This window comes from Monodelphis domestica, chromosome 1, assembly GCF_027887165.1.
Source record: "Monodelphis domestica isolate mMonDom1 chromosome 1, mMonDom1.pri, whole genome shotgun sequence".
NCBI lineage: Eukaryota > Metazoa > Chordata > Mammalia > Didelphimorphia > Didelphidae > Monodelphis > Monodelphis domestica.
Window position 1 is genome coordinate 157,130,409 of NC_077227.1, and position 23,730 is coordinate 157,154,138.

A 23,730-nucleotide genomic window follows, 5' to 3' on the forward strand; every position below is an offset into this window, starting at 1 on the left:
TTCCCAGATCTGTCAATTACTTCAAGACACAGATCACATAGTTGTCAGATTTGTAGAAGGCATGAATTCTCTACCTTCTCATTCTCTATAATATATGTAAATGCAGTTATTTTTATAGTCATCTTTTTGCAAATGCTTATCACAAACACTGCAATAGAAGATGACCACGTCACATAAAATGCCTATGGAAGCACAAGTCCATAGTTTCTTAAATAGTCCTCTTTCCTATTCTTTGTTTAAATATTGATGGCTAAGTTCCCAATAAGAAAAAATTAAAAAATTAGAAAATACATTTCTGTTATGAAAAAAGATGCAATGAAGAGGGAGGACTTAGGGAGTGGGGGTGGAATAAGACGTCTGGCTTTAAGTCCCAGTCTAATAACTAATTGTGTTTCCTTTGACAGATCATTTAACCTCATAGTTCCCAAGGCAATTTTTCAAGACCATAGGCTGCAGAGAATGTACAAGTGTGAAATGGTAGAGGAAGTTACTCAAGGAAAGCTCATGAAATGACAGGTCAGGGAGAAAAACAAATTCCCCACCATACCTAACTTATATTAAATATTTGTTGAAACATTATTCTAGAAAGGTAAGAATCTTTGGCCCTGTGGAGCAGAAGGTTTGTCCATTTAAACATTTAGTGGTACCCAGTTTATTTTTTTAATTTTATTTTTAAAATAGTTTTCCATGTTTACATGATTCATTTTCTTTCCCTCCTCTCTTCCCTACCCCTTTCCAGAGCCAACAAGCAATTCCACTGAATTATTCAAATGTTATCACTTGATACCTGTTTCTATATTATTCACAGTACCCAGTTTAATAGATTGCTTAGCAGCTATTCTCTAATAATCTAACATTCTTGTCATGTGAAGTTGACAGATGAACCAGAGAAAGGCTTGCTGAACTGGTGGAAAGAACACCCAAAAGTAGATCAGGTGACTTGGATTTCAATCTTGATTGTGTTACCAATTAGTTGTGACCTGGGGTAACTTCCTTTAACCTTTCTGTTCCAGCTTTCTTCAGTGGGAGGTAGTAAACCCCAGGCTCTCCTTGCTTGCTTCACTGGAATGTTGAGGATTACATATGAGAAACCTCTGACCTCTTTGGGAGGAAGTAATTGTAAATTCCAAAGGGGAGGAAGTATGTGTGGAGGCCAGCCAAGTGTTGAAAGCAGAAGGTGGTTTATAGACCTCATTCCTCTCCATGATACAGCATAGTAAGAAAAAATTCTGTCTCTGAAGAGCAAAGAACAAGGCTCTATACCTACAGGCAATAGGAAGTCAGGGAATGGAAGATTCTGAAATCATTTCATCTGTGATTTGTGTTTTGCTAAGTAAGCATGGGAAGAGTAGGATTTGTTTAAGCTTTTTGATCCCCCTGTGAGGGATGGAGAAGTCACTTATTTCCCTACCACAGAAGTGTCACACAAATGGGTAGCACCAGATGAAAGTGTAATTGGGAGGTATTTAACAAAATAAACATACAATAAGACAAAGATAATGCTAATATGAAGTTTTCTAAGTCAATATGTAGACTGCCGGGATCCTTGTATTTGGTTTAGTGACATCTCAGTCCCCCTTTCTATTTGAGCATGATAACACTGCCCTATAGGATTTGGTTGATTTTGGAAGGAAGCCAAAGGTATCAAAAGGAGTATTCCTTTTTTTTTAATCCACTATATGTTAATGTCTATATAGGGAACTTGAAATAGTCTCCATTGCCTTCAGGATAACAAATAAACATAACACACAAGAGTATGCTAAGCCTTACATACAAAGTCCTTCACAGTCTGTCTCCAAACTACTTTTTCAGACCTATCTCTCATTCCATGCTTATCCACTCTTCTCTCACAAACTGGTCATTCACTGTCCAAACAAATCTTGGGCTTTTTCTAGCTCTCTAATTTTGGTCATAACGTTCATCCTATTCAGAATAGCTTCTCTTTTCTCTGCTCAGTGTAAGGGGGGGAAAGAAGTTATTTTTTAAAGGGCTGGACTTGAATATTTAAGCATAGTCACCAATTAAAAGGAAAAGGGAAAGAGGGCTTTTATAAAAAGGTTTTGACTGGATTATTTAAGATAGGGTTGCCAGGAATTTAATTTGTTCCAAAGATATTTGTAGTTTATATACAAAATATAGAAAGAATGAAGTAGGAAATCAGAGAGAGGATAGGGTAAGATATCTAGCCCGAGCACTAAGTAATTTACTCCCAGCCCATTCCAGGCAGGGAGAATTAGTTTCAGCCAGACTCGGCATAGTTGAGGACCTGGGAAGTCTCTTCAGAAAATCCAGAAGTTAAGAGTCAGCTTTTCACTCACCAAGTGTCAGTTCTGTCAGCAGATCTTTCTGCCCCTCCTCACTAGCCTCAACTAGAAAGCATGAAGAATTGCCTCCAGAAGTGGAAGTCCAAGTTGAACTCTGCTCCAAGAATCCCCAAACTTTGTGTAGCACTCTCTATTTATTTGTTTGTTTGTTTGTTTATTTATTTATTTATTTTGAGGCCTTACCTTTGGTCTTGGAATCAGTACTGTGTATTGGTTCCAAGGCAGAGGAATGGTAAGGGCTAGGCAATGGGGGTCAAGTGACTTGCCCAGGGTCTCATACCTGGGAAGTGTCTGGGGCCAGATTTGAACTAAGGACCTCCTGACTCTAGGCCTGGCTCTCAATCCACTGAGCTACCCAGCTACTCTCTAGCACACTCTCTTTTAAAGGCATTTTCTCTTGAGTCACTTTCCCTAATGCCATGTCTACCAATCACAGCTGATGCTCTGCTCTAGGACTGCCCAGAAGGTAGGTAGTTCATTCTGATTCATCACTCACTATCGTACACATGGGTCACAGACCTCCCACTTCATGATTAAGTGGGATATTCGCACTTTTGGTGATTAGATCTAAATAGGCACATCTTCATATTTACTTTTTAAGTACTGTGTTTGCGCTTTTTGTGATTGAATTTTAAAAATAGGCAGGTCTCCATACTTTTTAAGTAGGGTGTTTACACTTATGGGGGTTAAAATCTAAAACTAGACATGAGTTACAATTTAAATCTTCACAATGGGGAAGAGCTAAGTACCTTCATTGTTACAATCAGGGAGAGCTATCCAATCTTCACATCAGCTAGATATTATCCATCTTTAAAAGTCTAGCCTATTCTATAGATAATCTCTGAACCCTTCCTAGAGCAGGTTAGCCCCAAAGAAATGTCTCATTGTATTATTATTTACCACATTGTATTGTTATAAAATCATAGGCTATCAGGGCTCAAAAAGGCCTCAGAGCTCATCTAGTCCAATCCTGTCTTTTTACAGATGAAAAAGTAGAAACTCGAGAGTACTGAAGTGATGTGTTCCTGGCTACAGAGTACGAGAGGCAGGGTTAGAGCCTTGGTCTCCAGATAGCTTGAGTCTAGTGTTCTTTACTCCATACCACAATATAACATCTTTTTTATATAGGTTTTTTCTTTCTCCAGATTGCCTGGAAACATGTTGAAGACAAGGATTCTGTGTCTTCTGTTTTTATAGTCTTCATAGCCCTTACTCATGTTTCCTGTTTATTTTGACTGATTTACCATACTGGCCTACTATAGGTGTTCAGATATTTGTTAAGGACCTTTAAGAGTTAATGGTCTTCCTAAACTACTCTTATTTGCTCCTAGGAAGTAGTTTGTGAGACAGGATGTGGCCAACCATTGAGTAAATGAGAACTGTTCCTCTCTGGAAGAAAAGGAAGTAGGTGGGGAGAAGTGAAGATTATCTATGTTCTGCCTCCAAATCTTTTTATCTGTTACTTCAGTTACTTCAAGACTTTCCCTATTTTTCTAATAAGTCAGCAAATTATGGTTATTTTTACCTAAAGAGGTCAAAGTTTAAAAAGGGGGAACATTCTACATGTATTTTCCTTTTGATGACAACTAAGGTAAATCTGGATTGAAGTTTTTAGTTTGACTTATGTTTTTATCTTGATCAGTAACATATATCATGCTATTTAAAATTTTTAAATATTCATTTATTATTATTATCTACCCTTCCCATTTTTCCTCCCTCACACTTGAAAATTTTTTTTAAATCCTTATGCATAGCCTAGCAAAACAAACTTCCACATTGGACCAAATCCCAAAATACACGTCTCATTATTCATTGTAAGTTCATTACTCCTGAGGCAGGAAGTGGATAGCCCACTTTTATCTTCTATCCTTTGGTATGTTGTTTTATAATTGTTTTGATCAGAGTTCTAAAGTCTAGCGTATCAAGGTTTTTTAAAAAAAATTAAGTTTGTTGTAATTTCAGAAATTGTTCTCTGATTTGCTAGAGGCAGCTAAATGGAACATTGTATAGAGTGAGAGACTTAAGAGGCAGAAAGGACCTGAATTAAAATCCTTCCTCTAATGCTTACTTACTGTCTGATCACCCTAGATAAATTATTTAGTCTCAGTTTCCTCTTGAGTAAAATGGGAATAAAAATAGCACCCACATCACAGGATTGTTGTGAGAATCAAGTGAAATCATCTATGTAAAGTGCCTTGTAAACATTACATGCTATTTAAATGCTATCTATCATCATTATTAGGTCTGCTTACTTTATTCTGTATTGGTTCCTAGAGCTCTTCCTAGTTTATTCTGAAACTGTCCATTTTGTCATTTTTATGATGCAATATCCTACTCTGTTCATATTGCCTTAATTTAGCTATAAATATTTTTGTTCATATAGGTCCTTTTCCTCTTTCTTTGATTTCTTTATAATATAGGCCTAATCGTAGCAATGTCAGGACAAAAGGGGCCATGCCCAATTTAGTAACTTTTGAGGCATAGTTCTAAATAACTTTTCAGAGTAGCTGGACCAATTTACAATCAATTCACCAACAATTCCTTAGTGTACCTATTTTCCCACAGTCCTTCCACCATTTGCCATTTTCCTCTTTTGTTATCTTTGCCAATCTGGTGAGTATGAGGTAGAACATAAGAGTTGTTTTATTTGCATTTCTCTAATTATTAGTGATTTGGAGCAATATTTCTTATGTTTGCTGGTAGCTTGCATTTCTTTCTTTGAAAACTGCCTGTACATGTCTTTTGATCATTTATCTATTAGGAAATGGACTCATAAATTTAACCAATTCCTTACACATTTTGAATATAAGACCTTTAACAGAGAAATTTGATGCAAAACATTTTCCCAGTTACCTGTTTGTCTATATCTAATTTTAACTACATTAGTTTTATTTGTGGGGGGAAAACCCCCTAAAATTCAATGCAATCAAAATGTTCATATTTTTTCTCTCTATGACTTTTGAGGTGTGAACTCTTCCTCTATCCATATATCTGAAAGGTAATTTCCCCTTTGTTTTTCTAATTTGCTTATGATGTCTAAACTGTATACGCAATTGAAGTTTACCTTGGTATAAGGTGTGAGTGTTGTTTTGTACTGATTGCCAGCTTTCCAGTTTCCTGGAAGTTTTTTGTCACATAGTGCGTTCTTACTCACTGGGATTCTTATAGTTACTGAACACTTTGCTGCCATTTTCATTTGCTTCTGTATATTGTGGTCCTAATCTGTTCCACTGATCAACCTATAGTGGTAGTCTCTCAGTGACCGAGAATGACGATTGTCTTTGTGCGTTTTTATCTACGGTGTACCCTCATGTGGCTTTGAAGTCCAAAGGCTGAGGCGCAGTCTGTGGCACATGGGGCCTGGAACTCCAGTTGTTACGGGAGGTGCGGCTGTGGCCTGGTGTCAACGTTCACGCGCAGCGGCAAGACGTCCGCTCATCTTCAAAGGTGGTGGCGGCCTGGTTAATGTGGGTTCGCCAGCTGCTTCTGATAGAGGCAGCGAGTTCTACTTGCTTTGGTGTAAAGCCAGCCCACTTCAAGTTGGACTTTAGCTGATCCTTGAATCTTTTCTTTGGTCGGCCTTGTTTCCTGAGTCCAGCTGACAGTTCACCATAGAATACCTGTCTTGGTATTCGCTGTGGGTCCATGCGGATGACGTGTCCAGACCATCGTAGCTGGGCTTTGAGGACCAGGACTTCGATGCTGGTGGAGTTGGCTCTGTCGAGGACTTCCTGGTTGGTGATTCGGTCCTGCCATCGGATCCTCATGATTGAGGGAGGGAGCGTTGGTGGAATTGCTCCAGCTGTTTCATGTGCTTCCGGTACAGTGTCCATGTCTCACAACCGTACAGGAGCGAGCTGAGGACCACTGCGTTGTACACTTTGAGCTTCGTCGCAGTGCTTACACCTCTGTGTTGGAGGACTTTGGAGCGCAGCCGCCCGAGTATCTTTGTGCACACTCATCTTTGATCAACCTATATTTCTTTACTATTACCCAAGTGTTTTGATGATTTTATTTGTTTGTAGAATAGTTTGAGATCTGCTTCTTCCTCACTTTTCCCCATTACTGTTGCATTCCTGTAAAGATCTTTCTTATCCTTATTCTTAGTCGATCCTTAAAACGCCTTTTGGGTAAATGTTTATCCTTATTTAGAAGATGAGGAAACGGAGTTCCGAGTGACTCAGCAAGTTAGTGGCAAGTAAGTTCTAGACTAGAAAACAGCTTTCTTGACTCTTAGATCATTGTTCTTTCTACTGTTTAAGTGCCTTTTAAGTAAGGTAAGTGTTATGTATTTTATTCTAAAGCAGATTTTAATGGTGAATTTACAACTTTAGAAACAAGTAGTATTCATAATCTCTCAGGGGTCTAATATTATTTGTGTATAGCAAATTGACAAGAGGACTTAAAACATAATTTGGTGGACTTCCATATCACTTGAAAAACATCATTTAGAATATATGTGCATATGTTGAATGAATATATATTAATAACATAAAGCTAATTTTGTTTGAAAATCAGTGTTGCCATTTATTGTCTCATGAGTAATATAGCTCAGCCTATCGATAAGGGCCTGACTTAAATAGCATTGTGGATTTGATTGTTCTGTCAAAGACTTCTTGATAGAAAACTTTGCCCCTTCTACTAAAAAAAGTGAAATGTATATAAAGAAGTTTCTCAGTGGGCTCTGGTGGAGTTGAATAGCTGAGCCAAGCAGCTTTTTTCAGACTTCATACACTGATTACTCAACATATCATCCAGAGAAAGTGATTTTACCATGTGTCTAAAACATGTCCAGAATCCATTTTTATAAAAGGTCCGTTACCTTATGTTTTTTCAAATGAATTTATGTGTGTTGCTAACATGCCTAGTTGGCTTCCTTACTAAATTCATTGTAGAATTTAGTCCAAGAATTTCAAGCTAAAAATTGGTTCCAATTGAACTGTGAAATACTGCCTGCTTTTTTATAAGACACAACCTCTGAGTGGTAGTTTCTTTATCTGTAATATGGGCTTAATGATATTTCTACTGTCTTATACACAAAGTTATGAAGAAATTAAGGCCTAGAGCAGTGAAATGATTTGCCAGTGGTCACACAACTAGTTAATGACAAAGGTAGAATAAGATATGGAAAACAATAAAATTCTATTTAAATGTAAGGCATGATTACGTGAAAAGGACATATTATAGTTATTAGTATAACTAAAGGGAGAAAAAGGAAACTTTCCAAAATTCATAGCATTTAGAATTAGAAGGAGCCTTAGAGATGGCCTAATCCTCATTAAACAACTTTTTTTGATAGGTGTAGATATATATGAAGTATAGCAGAAAAGGGCAAGAAAAAAGGATATTGATTTTGCTGGTGGTCTTCTGTATAAGAGGGTCATTCCCTCTTAGACACTTCTCCCAGCTTTTGAGATATAATTTAGGTTGAATATAAAAGTAGAATAATCCATAGTGAGCATTTTTAAGCAACAAAGAATTTTAAAATGTATATTCTTTTTTTATTTTATACTCTTAATAGACTATGGTATAGTGTAAACATAACTTTTATATATACTGGGAAACAAAAACATTTTTGTTTCTTGAATTATTGCAGTTATTGCAACATTTTATTTATTGAGGTGGTCTGGAACCAATCTTGCAATATCTCTGAGTCTGCCTATTCAGGTGTTCCATGAACATCAAATCATCTCTATTTTTCTGGGATGGGGTCTATTGATCTATTTATTCCCCTTTGGCCCCTTCATCATCTTTGTATCCAAAGTTCCCTTTCCTCGTTACCACTCCCCTCTTTGTGATGTTTTCCCCAATATAATTGAGAAGAATTAATTTTAGTATTGTATTAATATCAGTTGTAATAGTTTCCTTTTTGTCAAAAGGACATATTGACTGTATGAACCTCTCTCTCCACATTCCTAGGTAGCCCTAGTATGTATCCTGGCAGATCTAGTCTTAATCAGGTTGGGATGCTACTTCACTTTAGGAATCTGAGTTTTCCTTAGGCTTCTTAGGAGTTATCAAAGTGCCCTTATGAAACTGATCTAGTGAAGCTTGTTTTCTTTTTTTTTCTTCCAAAATTCTGTAAAGTTCTTTTATTTGATAAACAAATATATGCACCTAAGGTTGATGTAGGGAAGTATATAGAACATTAATGGAGGAGGGATCTAATACACAAAGGAGGTGAAATTTTTTTTCTTGATAACTAGAGCTTTTTATAAAAAAGAAAAGCCTGTAATAAGGAATTTTTAATCCTGTAATGATATAAAGTTTTTGCTGTAGAAGCCTCATGTCATCTAGAGAAGGGGTATCTTGAATGTTTCTCTTTGGTGCTGAGGAAACAACATTGGCAGTAGTCTCAATCATTTCTCAGGGGGGTATTTAGTGCTAGTTATTTACTAGCTAGTGCTAGTAAAATAGATGGCCAGAAGTGCCTCCTTTTTATAGCTTCAGGTATAGGCTTTGACTCCTTCTGGGTTGGATCCACTGGGACATACTTTTCTCCAGGGTATGCTGAACGAATTTGGGTGGAAATTTCTGTTGAAGATCTAGGAGTAAAACATTCACACACAGTCTCTGAAAAATAGAATTTGGTTCTTCATTTCTCTTGACTTTAGGTTTGGCTTTATTTTGTTCTTCCTTGTTTTTTAAATACCACCAGTACCCTTTGGAAAGGTGGTAATGACAATATGACATAGCTTCATCAAAAGCTGACTAAATTCCCATGTAGCACACTCTAGACTTTATGACAGATCCCAAGTCAGGTGCCAGATAATTGCTCCAGCAATGATAGGATAATCAGCTAATAGGGTGACTTGTGTGTAGAGGATTGCTGCTATTATTTCTGAATGATAAAAAGAATTGGCTGTTGGGCATGCAGAAAGATGTACTCTACTCCAACCATTTGATTTAAATACTTCATTGTGAGTCTCTGCATTTTGACCACTTCATTATTACATGTCTAATCATTAAAATAGTCAGTTCCTTCAGAGAAGTAGTCTAAGACACTACCACTGTTCAGTATAGGGATCTAGGAACTGTCAACCCATGACATTCCCAGCAGGTTATCTCCAATGCCTACACTACCATAGCTCCAGACCCACAGCAGCCTGAAACCTATTTTCTTGCTTAAATGGCCAGAGGTGCCTGGAGCCTCATGACCAGTCCTCACTCTTCACATGACAGACCCTTTCTCCTTCTGAACCCATAAAAATCTTTTGCTTGGCTTCCTTATATACTCAGATTCATGGCTGTGCCACTGGCTTGAAACACTCCAAATCTCAACTAAAGAGGCCTTTTTCTGATTTATTTCAGAACTTGACATCAATTGGTGTCAGAAGTGGGATTCATTGAAGATCATATCTTTTTTCCCCCCTAGAACTGAACTGTTTATTGGGGAATAGATTTGGAAAGGGCATGAGAGGAGGGAGAGATAGACAGCCTCTCTTCCAGCTCCCCAACACTTTGTGGATGAGTATATGCCAGGGGTAAAACTGCAGATCAAGCCTTTTCAAAGGAGAATTAAACAGAGGCCAAGATGGTTCTGCCTTTCCAGGTCCTGGGAATGGGCTTCTCACTCCTTGGTACAAGCCTGAGCCCCTTGCACTCGAAATCCTAAACCCCCTCCCATCAGGATTGGTAAATTTCTGATCCTGCCTAATTTCCTGAATTCTTGACATTTACAGTTGAGTAAGCTACTTTAATTGAGAAATTTGGTAAAGACCCATAGGAACCCATGGATTGCCGGCCTTGGCCTTCCCTGATTTTTTTTGGAACTTCTGACCAATTGGCCTTTGAAGTAGGGTTTGGATGCTTGCAAGTTGATTGGAATGGTTTGACTAAAGTAGTTTTCTTCTCCTGGAAGGATTAGACTAATTAGAATCTCAAAGGAAATGAAGCTGCAGCCTTCTTTTTGTGGTGTTTTGTGTCTCTGTGTGTAAATTAGCCTAGTAAATTGTACACTGTGTATGCAAGTTAGGCAACAAGTAACTCAAATGAGAATAGGATTCTTTTTATCTTATGTGTGCTTCAGCAAAGAGTCTGGCAAAATGGAGGCTTAAATCTACCTGATGTAGGTTTAAATCTGTCTGATCTGCCAACAAGGACTTGGCTCTCTAGGAGAATGTCAGGAAGGAAAACTTTGCCAATAAGCATTTTCTGTCTCTTTTGCCTTTTACCACTGCTTAAATTCAAACTAGTTTTTTCCAGAATAAATAAGAGAAAAAAAGACCATGATCATATCTTTGAATATTGCCTGTGTAATTGCTATGTGACCATGTGTTTCAGGTTTTATAAATGATAAAAGTAAAAAAATAACTATATTTGTGTTTAAAGAGAATTTTTTCTTAGAATAAATCGATATCTCTTAGATCCAAAGTTTGAAAGACATGAAAAACTTAAAAAGGAGCTTTTGGTTATGGCTTCTTAACTAATTTGAGACTAAATTTATAACTGAATTACAAATACTGTGAATTCTGAAATTGTGATTTCAATAAATAAGAGCTTAACAAATGCCTTTCCATTTATTAATTTTACTGAGGAAATAAACAGTAAATAAATTTACCTTTTTTTTTTTTTAGGTAGAAGAGTATATTAACAAGTAGGAGGATCAGGAAAGACTTCCCTTAAGTGGTGGCAGCTGAGTTGAGACTTAAAGGAAGCAGGGTTCTTAGAGGCAGAGGTTTATAGGAGGACACTATAAACATGAGGACAGACAATTTGTGCAAAATGGGTTAGGGAAAGGGGTTGCAAATGACATATTCAGGGAATAGCCAGTAGGCCAATTGGGTTGGAGCATAGATGGTGTGAAACAGAATAATTTCAAGTCTGGAAGGAGAACTTGGAACCAGATTGTGAAGGTCATTAAATGCCAGAATGTTGATAAATTCTTCTAAGGGCAGCTGAATGGCACAATGGATAGAGCAGTGGGCTTGGAATCAGGAAGACATCTTCATGAATTCAAATCTGGCCTCAGACACTTACTAGCTGGGTGACCCTTGGCAATTCATTTTACCTTGTTGGACTCAGTTTCCTCATCTGTAAGATTGAGCTAGAGAAGGAAATGGCAAACCACTCCAATATTTTTGCCAAGAAAACCCCAAATGGAATCATAGGGACATAATTGAAATGACTGAACAACAATGACAGCTGGTATGATGATATATTTATTAACCCTCTCCGAGAATAAATAGAGGTGGCAGAGAAACTCCAGTTTGCCTCCTCAAATCATTATTATGCTTACACTTCAGTTCATAGAGCCTCCTTCTTCCCTATAAGAGGCAAGAGTTGTCATTCTTTGGGTTTCTAGACCTTTGTTCTCCATTCCTGGTTTTTTGTCTTTCCTTCCCAATAACATTATGATGATCCTTCTCATTTCAAGGAGTACAATATTTGAGAAAATAATTTTATAGGAGTAGAGGAGTGGATGGCCTATAATTAAGTCAAATCAATCAGAATATTCCAGTGTTATTTCCTGAGATTTGTTTTTTGTTTTTTTTTTTTGTAAATACTTGTAGCAAAAGTATTTTTGCATGATTTGAGAATACTTGTTTAAATCCAAGAAATAGTTTTTTCCCTAGGATTTTGGACTGGAAGGTAACCTAAGAGATAATCTAGCCTAACTTATTTTGATCAGAAATTGAGGCCCAATGAGAAGGGACTTGGGCCATGTCATACAGAGAGCCAACAAGTATTTATATTGATATGTCCCCTTTTAACCAGAAGATAATTTTCATTCCATTTTAGGAACTGTTATTGTTCAAATTAAAATAAGAGCCTGGATAACCAACTAATCTAACTTTCTTCTTATAAATATATGCCCTTTGTTTTGGTCTGCCAGTCTCCTTACTTTCCTCCATATTGTAAAATACTCATTATCTTCTCTAGGACTTTCCTAAGCTACTAGGCTTGTTGGCAAAATGTCAGCATTTATGAAGATACAAATGTGGCAGGCTCTGTGCTGAACTCAGAGGAATAGAAAGAAAAAAGAAGTCCAGTCTAGTGGGGGAGATAGTATGCCAGCAGCCTTAACTGAACAAGATATTTTCAGGATAAATTAGGGATAATCTTAGAGGGAAGGTGCCAAGATTAGGGCTATTCAGTCAGGCAATTAACCTTTATTAAGAACCTATGAAGTTCCAGGCCCTGGGCTAAGCTCTGGAGATACAAAAGGAGGAAGAAGATAGTCCCTGCCCTCAAGGAGCTCACCATTCTGCGGGAAAGACAAAAAGTGAACAAATGTACAAATTTTATACAAGTTTTAAATAGGGAATAATTAAAAGAGGGAAGGCACTAGAATTAAAGAGGATTGAGAAAGACTTCTGTAGAAGGTGGGGTTTTAGATAGGAAGTCAGGAGATTTTAGATAGGAAGTCAGGAGATTGAGGGGAGGAGGAAGAACACTCTCGGCCTGGTCTGGACCCAAGAGATGGAGTGTCTTCCCTGGAACTTTAAGTGAACCAGTATCACTAGGTCAAAGATTATGTTGTAGGGAATTAAGTGTAAGAAAATTGGAAAGGTAAAAAGGGTAAGTTATGGAGGCTTTGAGTAACAGAGGATTTTGTTTTTGAACCAGGAGGTGATAGGTCCTCAGCTGTCTTGACCTCTTGGTAGAGTTCTCTGTTGACTGCCTACTTCTCTTGGGTAATAGTTTGTCCTCTCTGGATTTTCTGACTGATCTCAGTTCTCTGCCTATCTGTGTGATCTCTTCAGTTTCCTTTGCTCAGTTTTTATCAATGCCCTATCTTCTAACTGAGGGAGTCCCCCAAACCTCTGTCCTAGACTTTCTTCTCTTTACTCTTTCTCATAAGAAAGTATCTTGTTAGCTTTCCTGCATGGGTTCGTCTCTAAACTCATAGTCCCCAGATGTTTATCTCTTCTTGATGTCTCTTGTGAGCTCCTTTCCTAAATCAACACCTGCCTATTAATAATTTCCAACTGATATTAAACCAGATTTACTTAAAACAGAATTCGCTATATTTTCTTACAGACCCATCATTTTTTCCACATTCCCTTGTTACTATCAAGGGCACTACTATCATTCTAGTTGCCCACTTCACTCTCTCAATGTAATTATTGACTCCTTTCTCTCACTTGTTATATACATATATACAGTCAGTTGCCAGATCTTGTAATTTCTTTTACTATGACATCTCTAGCATACATTCCTTCCCCCCACTTACCCAATCACTACCCTAGTTTAGGCCCTTGTCATTGTGGAAAGTTATTATTAATCTGAGCCCCTCTTTGGCCCCTCAAAATAAACTATTGATTTTAAAGCAAAAAACCTCTGAGCCATATCTTTGAAGCCATGGGTGGTGTCCTCCCTCCTCTTGTCTACCATGTTAGGAAAAGCCAGACATGGGCTGTGTAGCCATTCTAAACACCTCATGGTTACTCTTGGTGTCTGGAAGATCCTACTTCTTGTCTGAGTACAGCAGTCTAAGAGGCTTGGAATAGGAGTGTCACTAAGACCATAAATTGGCAAAGGGGACAGGAAGTTGCTCTCTTCTCTTGCAACCACAGACTAGAGAGGGTGAACAGGCTGGCTCTGCCTGCTTGAGGCAAAAAGAGATATTGAGCTCTACCGTGCAAAATAAAAAAAATTAGACTGTCAACATTTGAAATTGACACTCTGGCTTAGATCTGCTTCAAACTCCAATTCTTTCTCAAGCCAGCTCTACCGTAAAAAATAATAAAGCAATGGATTGATTATGGGTTTATAAACTGATCTAGATACTCTGCTTGCTTTGCTTATAAAGTATCTTCAGTTTATATCAGTGAAGTGAAGCTCATAAGTGAACTTCTCTTCAGGGCCAGGCACAAAGATGCTAAAGAGACTCTTGTTATAAAAAATAAAATATTTATTGAAAATATAAGGATAAAAAAGGATTTCTAACTCGAAGAGATCCTAATTCCACCCAAATAAAACTCCCTGGTTTCGCAAGGAACCACTTCTGCTGTTTCCACAAACGACACTGATCCTTCCTGATCTGACTAACCCAAATTTTTACTGTTCTAAATAAACTAACACTGTTATCCTTATAATTCTTAACTTCATCGCCAAGTTATAAAAATAACAAAGGCTAGCTGGCTGAACCTCAGCAAGAATCAAGTTAGGACTTTGAGCCTCAGCAGACTCAGAAAGATCAGGTCTTTCTTTTGTCTTCTCAGAGTTAAAACAACTTATAAAAACAGCAATAGATAGTCACTAGCGTTTCCCAAGTTGGGAAAGGAAAACACTTAGCTCCTTCAGTTCATTCCCTCCTTTCCTTTTACCTCAGACAGTGAGAGAGAGAAAAAGATGTTACCTCCTCCAAGTCCTCAGAGAGAGTCTCACTCTACCAACTGCCAGAGACCAACTGCCACAGAAAAAAAGACATTAGACTGTCAACATTTGAAATTGACACTCTGGCTTAGATCTGCTTCAAACTCCAATTCTTTCTCAAGCCAGCTTCTTTGCTTCTTATCTCTAAACTAATATAACAAGACCCAGTTTTTAATATCATCCTTATACAAGCCACATGTATCTCAGTCTTCTCTCTTTCTCTGGCCCACTTTTTGCTATTTAATAAATAATTATAAAGTGAAAGTATGATCTCCAGAGAATTTTAATCATAACATCATCTTTCACCTGGACTAATTTCATTAATCTTCTTTCTAAGATGTCATTTATCTTAAGCATTTATTATCTCCCACTCGTTGTCTCTTCTGAACTATCATATTATTTTTATTCATATAAGCTCTTTTCCTCTTCTGTCACTTTGGAGTATAAGCCTAGTGTTTGCACAATTTAGACTTTGGGGGAATAGTTCCAAATTGTTTTCTAAAATGGCTGGACAATGCATTACACAGCATTTGTCATTTTCCTCTTTTGTCATCTTTGCCATCTGATGGGTTTGAGATCAAACTTCAGAGCTGGATTAATTTGCATTTCGCTTTTAGTGTTTTGGAGCAGTGGCTTTCTAATCAGACTTCCTGACTGAAGTCCATCTCTACTCCAGTCCATCCTCTATTCCAGGGGTCCCCAAACTTTTTTCATGGGGGCCAGTTCACTGTCCCTCAGACAGTTGGAGGGCCAGACTATAAAATACAAACAAACTATGAACAAATCCCTATGCACATTGCACATATTTTAAAGTAAAAAAACAAAACGGGAAGAAATACAATATTTAAAATAAATAACAAGTAAATTTAAATCAACAAACTGACCAGTAATTCAATGGGAACTATGGGCCTGCTTTTGGCTAATGAGATGGTCAATGTCTGGTTCCATATTTGTCACTGCTAGTTGTAACAAGTGATGCAAGTGTACATCAGTTAGTATAGATCTGGTTGGAGATTTCAGATGTTTCATTCTGGAAAAAGTCTGTTCACAGACATAAGTGCTGCCAAAGATGGTTGCCATTTTGAGAGCATGGTTCCTGAGATTAGGATATGCCCCAGAGGGGAGAGATGCCTTGAAATTAGGCAAGCTGCTTGACTTTAATGCATCTTTCAGAGAGTCACAATTCTGCAGTTCAGCCAGTTCCATTTGGTAAATTGTATCCATATTTTCAATGTCAATAGAAAATGGGTTATGGAAAAGCTTTTTGTCCTGTTCATGGAGATGAAGCTCTTTAAATCTGAATTGGAACTCCTTTTGCAACTTTTCCAGTGAATCCACACATGTTTCTTTTGGGAATGCAATCAAGGGTTTTTTCACTAACAGATTCTGAGTTAAGGGGAGATGGCAGAAGTTTTCCTCCTTCACTTGTTTGATAAGGAGGTCTAATTTTACTTCAAATACTTTCACATGTGATTGCATATCATAGATGAGCTTCCCTGTTCCTTGAAGTTGCACATTGAAACTGTTGAGTAGCTCTGTTACATCTGTCAGAAAGGCGAGGTGCCATTTCCATTCTGCATCATTGAGCTCTGATACTTCTTTGTTGTTTGAAAGCATAAAAGCTGTAATCTGTGGAAGTAAGTCATAGAAATGTCTCAAAACTCACCTTCGTCTCAGCCAATGGACTTCTGTGTGGTATAGAACATCTTCATAGGCAATATTTAGCTCAGACAGAAATTCCTGAAATTGTCTGTGGTTTAGTGCATTAGCTCTAATGAAGTTAACACAAGATGCCACAATTTTCATAACAGAGTCCCACTTCAGTGATTTTACTACATAGCAGCGCTTGTTGGTGGATGAGGTAGTGTATGACTATTGGATGAGAATGGTTACATTTGTCCATATCTTGGTTAATGCGAGCAGTTACTCCTTTCTTAGACCCCACCATACTAGGAGCACTATCAGTTATCATACTGACTAGTTTAGCCCAGTCCAGCTCCAAATCCTTCACAGTTTGGGAAACCTTTTCATAGATATCTTCTCCTATAGTTGTTCCTTTGATACTTTGCAGTGCAGCAAGCTCTTCTGTGACTTTGAAATTGTCATTTGTCCCACAAATAAAAATTAGAAGTTGTGCAGAATCATGAACATCCTTGCTCTTGTTGAGTGTCAAGGAAAAATAGGAAAGTTTTCTTGTGGAGTTTTGCAAATGCTGATGCCATTTCTTCAGTTCTTCATGTAATTGTAGATCCTGAAAGACTAACTGTACTAAATAAGTCTGCCATTTCTGGACACTCTCTTTGGCAACAGAAAGAAGGCACTCTTTAACAAATTCTCCCTCCATGAATGGTCTGCCAGTGCACGCTATTAGCTTGGCAACCTGAAAACTTGCTTGCAGTGATGAAATATTTAGCTGCTTATGCTTTACAAAAGCATTTTGCTGAGTTGTCAATGTATTTTTCAGATTTAATATTTTATCTTTTCTCACATCTCCAACCAAACAATCATATTTATCTTTATGTTGAGTTTGATAGTGTCGATGCAAATTGCATTCTTTGAACACAGACAATATATTCTGGCATATCAAACACACAGCTCTTTCCTTGTACTGAATGAAAAAGTAATCATAAGTCCACTGTTCTTTGAATATCCTACACTCTGAGTCAATTTTTCTCTTTCTTGACGTCATTGTTTCCTAGGGATTCCAAGTTGCTATTAGTAAAATACCTATACACACACACACACACACACACACACACACACAGCCCTACAAAAACAATATACGAACAATAATTTTGCCCACACAGAGGCATTCAGACTGCACTGTCCATCAATGCAGTCTAATCTGTGTCCATCATTGCAGCCTTCCCAGTCCACATCATTTCAGCCTCACCATATTAGTGAAACTCCACTTTTACCTCAGGCTTACACTGGTGCTATGCGGGAACCAGCATGATTACAGAGCTGGTTCCTCCACCACCTTTCCAGTTCACACTACCCTGTGCAAATCACACTGCGATCGGTGAACTCACACAGGAATCTGATTGCATGGGTAAGGCCCTACAATAGGGGCAATTATGTTGTGCATGTAGGGGAGTATAGGGGCCATTGTACTACCATGTTTCCCTGAAAATAAGATACTGTCATATTAATTTGACCCCCAGAAAACAGGGGGTGTCTTATAAAACATCCAGTGGCAGTGGTGGTCTTCTCACAAAGAGGCCCACCACTGATATTGCAGGCCAGATCACTGCTATCCAATGCCTTTATACAGTACTAGAGGCGGTGCTGGGCCTGTGACACTGTATACCACTGTCTGGGATAGTGAAGGCTGCAGCGCTGGCTGTGATGGGCCTGTCACATCTTGCATAGGCCCATCACTGCCACCACTATACTGGGCAGCAGTATACACAGTGCGGAATCCCCTCCCCCAGATCACTGCTCACCATGCTGATGTCTTCCATAGTGCAGACACATAATCCTTTGTGCGGTGCCTTGTTCTCAGTTCAGTTACTCTCAGAACAAGGGACCGTGTGAAGGACTATGTCACCGGAAATAGTACTGTACATGAGCAGTGCTGCTGCATACAGTACTCCAGGAGCACAGGATGCAAAGACTTCTCTCACTGACCACCAATGAAATAGGTGCCCCTTCCAGAAGTGCAGTGGGGGCTGGATAAATGGCCTCAGGGGGTCATAGTTTGGGGACTCCTACTCTATTCTGCTGCCAAAATGATCTTTCTAAAGTGTAGTTCTGATTGTGTCATTCTCTCCTACTTAATAAACTCCAGTGGCTTTCTCTCTCTTTAAAAAAAAACAAAAACCAACCATCCCTTCCCTCTTACTTTTTCCTCATCCTTACTTCCCTCATCCCTTTTGTGTATTGGTTCCAAGACAGAAATGTGGTAAGAACTAGGCAATGGGAGTTAAATGACTTATCTAGGGCCACACAACTAGAAGTGTCTTAGGCCAAATTTGAACCTAGGATCTCCTGTCTCTTCACCTGGCTCTCAATCCACTGAGCCTCACCAGTGGCTCCCTTTTTAAAAAACTAAATTTATTTAATTAATTAATTTAGAATATTTTTCCATGGTTGCATGATTCATGTTCTCCCCTCCTCCCCATAGCCAACAAGCTATTCAACTGGGTTTTTCATGTGTCATTGATCAAGAACTATTTCTATATTATTAATATTTGCAATAGAGTTATTGTTTAGCGTCTACATCCCCAATCTTATCCCCATCAAACCATGTGACCAAGCAGTTGCTTTTCTTTTGTGTTTCTACTCCCATAGTTCTTTCTTTGGATGTGGATAGTGTTCTTTCTCATAAGTCTCTCAGAATTGTCCTAGATCATTGCATTGCTGCTAGTAGGGAAGTCCATTACATTTGATTGTGCCACAGTGTATCAGTCTCTGTGTACAATGTTCTCCTGGTTCTTTTGCTCCTTTTGTTCCACATCAATTCCTGGAGGTCATTCCAGTTCACATGGAATTCTTCCACTTTATTATTCCTTTGAGCACAATAGTATTCCATCGCCAACAGATACCACAATTTGTTCAGCCATTCCCCAATAGGAGAGTACCCCCCCTCCCCATTTTCCAATTTTTTGCCACCACAAAGAGTGCAGCTTTAAATATTTTTGAACAAGTCTTTTTCCTTATTATCTCTTTGGGGGTATAAACCCAGCAGTGGTATGGCTGGATCAAAGGTCATTTAGAACACTTTTTCATGTGCTTATTAATAGTTTTGATTTCTTTATCTGAAAATTGCCTATTCATGCCCCTTGCCCATTTATCAATTGGGGAATGGCTTGATTTTTTTGTACAATTAATTTAGCTTCTTATAAGTTTGAGTAATTAGACCTTTGTCAGAGGTTTTTCTTATAAAAATGTTCTACCAGTTTGTTGCTTCCCTTCTAATTTTGGTTGCATTGGTTTTGTTTGTTCAAAACTTTTTAATTTAATGTAATAAAAATTATTCATTTTACATTTTGTAATATTCTCTATCTCTTGCTTGATCTTAAAGTCTTTCCTTGGCAATAGATCTGACAGGTATACTACTCTATTTTTATCTACTTTATTTATAGTTTCCTTCTTTATGTTCAAGTCATTCACACGTTCTGAATTTATCTTAGTGTAGGGTATGAGATATTGATCTAAAACTAATCTCTCCCATACTGTTTTCTAATTTTCCCAGTAGTTTTTGTCAAATAGTGAGATTTTGTCCCAAAAGCTGAGATCTTTGGATTTATCATACACTGTCTTACTGAGGTCATTTACCCCAAGACTACTACATTGATCCTCTCTTCTGTCTCTTAGCCAGTACCATATTCTTTTGATGACCACTGCCTTATAGTGCAGTTTAAGATCTGGTATTGCTAGGCCCCCATCTTCACTTTTTTTTTCATTATTTCTTGATCTTTTGTTCTTCCAAATGAATTTGTCATAATTTTTTCTAGTTCAGTAAAAAAAAAGTTTCTTGGTAGTTTGGTAGGTATGGCACTAAATAAGTAAACCAATGATTGTAGTTTTTATTACAGTGGCTCCCTTTTAACTCTGAAATGAAATAGAAACTTTCTGTTTATCATTGAATGCTCTTTATATCTGGCCTCTTCCTATCTTTCAACACAGTATTTTTCTCTATCCACTGTACAAGCCAGCCATAACAGGCTTGATTATTCTTCCTCACACAGAACACTTCTTAACCTGTCACCATGCCTTTGTACTGGTTGCTGTGCCTACCAAGTTTGTTCCCCCTCTAAACTGCTGCCCTTCTGAAGCCCTGGCTTCCTTTGAGACACACCTTAAGCTCCTCCAGGTCTTTCCCATACCTCCTACTTCTGCCTTCCCCTCTAAGGTTATTCTCCATCTACTTTGAACTACCTTTTAGGTACATATGTATGGGGCTTTGCCTCTAGATTGGAAGCTTAAGGGCTCAAACTGTTTTTGCTTCTTTGTGCTTAGCCTAGTACTTGGCATATAGTAAGAGTTTAATAAATACATATTGATTGATCTTGCTCCCTAATTAGCCCACTTCTTTTTCTGGTTCTAAGTTGCCAGAATAATGCTCTTTATGTCCGTTTTTGTGCTGTTTCCACCAGTCTATATTTTCTCCCCCTTTTAAGAATACAGCCATGGAAAAATATTTATTCATTTTGCTTTAGCCCAACTACTTTCTCTCACAATTGAGTCTACTTTGCTACCTGGTTTTTACTGCATGATTCTTTGACAGTGGTTGCTCAAGCAAAGCATGCCTCCAGCCGCCCACTTTTCTCCTCCAATTTGACAGGTGTGTAGGTGCTCACAAAAACATCACTGTCACTGTTCCTGAAAACAGTTCTCAAATCTACCTCTGGGACTGATGATAGCTATAAAGATTAAAGCTTTAGCTCTGGCATTTGTAGAACTGAGCCATTCAGGATGGAACATAATGTCAGGAGAGGATAACCAAACCTGACTAGGTGCTCTGCAAACGTATAAAAAGCCAACTTAATACCCAGTCCCTGTTGTTGACAGGTTTGGGGCATGTCTAGCTCCCTCAAGTTAGGTCCAGGCCTGGCCTACTGTATAATCAAAGTAGGTAGACACTTATGTAATGAATGTGATTTGAGGACGATGGATGAACCTTTTTTTGCCTAAAATGTCAGCTTCTAATTGTTTTTTTGCTTTTGTAGCTTCACTCCTGGAATTAGCACGGGACTGGGGAGAATGGCTACTTATACTGAATCTACCATTAATTAACTAGCTATTATACTGGGTAGGTCATTTACCTCTCTAGGTCTCAGTTTTTTGATTTGTAAAATAATGAGTTTAGAGGAGGATAAGGATTCTTATATCTTTAACTCTCTTCTTTTTCTGTGTGATGATTTTTGAACTTCCCTACATCTCTCCATCTTTTCCTCCAAGCAATTAAGATTTTCCAACTAATGGTAGTTTACCACTAGGCCCAAGGGAAGGGATGGTTTGGATTTGCATCAACTGGGCAGCATTTGGCAACTAGCCAGGGCCCATTTGTGGTTAGTGGGGTTGGAAGGCGCTATTGTTATACTTGCCCTATTAATTATTAACACATTGGGAATGCATTTCCATTTCTACTTCAGTCATTTATTTGACTAGCTTTTGACAACTTTGTGTGGTCCCTTGATCAGAGATAGCTTTGGGGTGTGGCAGAAAGAGCTCCTGACTCAGGGTGAATAGAACTGGGTTCTGAAAGTCACAACTCTGTTTCAATTAACTGTGACCTTGGGCAGCCTGTTTCCCTTCTGGGCCTCAGTTTCTCCTGTGTAATATGAGGGGGTTGTATTTGAAGATCACAGAGAGCCCTTCTAGGGTTGACATCCTTTGTATGTTGCTTCCCCACTTAATCCATTGAGCTGTAAATGAGAGGTTATAGCTGATGTGGGGTATTTAGGCTTAGTAGGTGGAAGCTACAGAAGAGAAATGTGTTCATGTTCAGAGGATCCGCCTTTTTCCATTTGTTTCACTTCATCTTTGGTGTTTTCAGAGCACAAATGACAGCTCTTGGGTTTTTTCTCCCATTCTCCTAGTTTAAGCATATAATTTTCTTGTATCTCAGTGAACTGTGTTTACTGCAAGGCAGCCACGTGCATAATTCGTGCTAACAATGGTCTATGTTGTGGTGAACATGATAGAACTGGTCACAGCTGTTCTCTTGAGAAGAGGTGTATGTGGGTGTGTGGTGGGGGCGGGGAGAGAGGGGAAGGGAAGTGGCAAGGGGAGAATGAATGAGAATATGAGAATGTTCCTGTACATTTTCCCTTTTCTGATTTACTCGTCCATCTGTCCATTTCACCTAGAACAATTAGGGAACCCAAGGGCTAAAGAGAATGGGGAAAAGCTGTAGGATTGATCTGGCACATATTTGGGTCAGGGAATGGAGAGTTGGACAGAGTGTTGAAGCCAGATAACTATTGAGGTTAGTTGAATAGAAGAGGCTCAAAGACCACTTTATGACAGAGACTTTCCTGTTCAAGGAGTATCTTATTTTTTTCTTCTATGGAAAATTTGCTTTTTCCTGGATTGGATTCCTAAATTTTGGTGGGGGTGTGTGTGAGAAAGTGAATTATTTATCAATTATATTCAACATTGAAAAGCTTTTGTGTCTGATAATGATAATGGTGTTCCCTTACATTAATATAGTGCTTCTACCTTTTCAGAATGTGATTTTCATCCATTTTCTTATTTCTTCTCATAATTCTCCAGCGAGAGAATATTACCCCTATTTTACAGGTGAAGAAACAGACTTAGAGGATTATAGTGACATAGAAATCATAGAATTAGAACAAACCTAATAATCCCCTTATATGTTTGAGGAGGTTCCCCAGAAGTGAGTTGACTTGCTTGAGGTGTTCTAGTTAATACCAGAGCCATGACTAAAATCCAGGTGCCCTGAAAGTTTCCCTAAAGCTATAGCTTTTAGTCTGGGAGATGTAATGCCCATTTCTCCAGTAGATGAAAAGAATATGAAGATAAGAATGGGATATCATAGGATAAGTTAAGATAAGCCCAGGCTTAACTTTCTCCTGAGAGTGGTGTAATTATTGTCCCCATATGTTCTCAGCCAGAAAAATAATTAAATTAAAGTTCATTCCTCCTCAGACATGCCAAGTAGGGAGTTGGGGCAACACCATAATATATGATTATGAAATGCCCAAGTCATTATTTATGTGTCTATAGTATGTAAGGACTAGGAACTCTCACGATTTGTGTTTTTAACTTTGTATTAAGAACAGTTACTTTCTTTGGGGGGTAATACATAATCCCTTTCTCACCTGGCTGTTGCTGGCATTATTTAAATAGTTTTCCCTTTTACAAGTTGCCTTGAGCATTTCTTCCAACAGCTGCCTGTAAAGGCAGACTTTGCAGGTGGCTCTGCCGAGATTTCTGAAGTAGCTATCACACAGCTAGTGTTTCATGAGTTTTGGAACATTTTAACAGTCTTCTTTTGAGGGGAGAGTTTAGAAAAAAAATGAAACAAAAGTGTATACATGATGAGCCCACCAAGCCCAAACATTTACTCACATATATCCCTGACATGAGATAAAGGCCCCAATTTCATTCTGAG

The 23,730-nt window shown here is 38.2% G+C and overlaps 1 protein-coding gene across 1 annotated transcript in view; it reads left to right on the top strand.

The window, feature by feature from the left end:
- Positions 1–23,730, top strand: part of MAP2K1 (mitogen-activated protein kinase kinase 1) — a 113,540-nt gene that overhangs the window by 30,379 nt on the left and 59,431 nt on the right. The window lies entirely within an intron of this gene.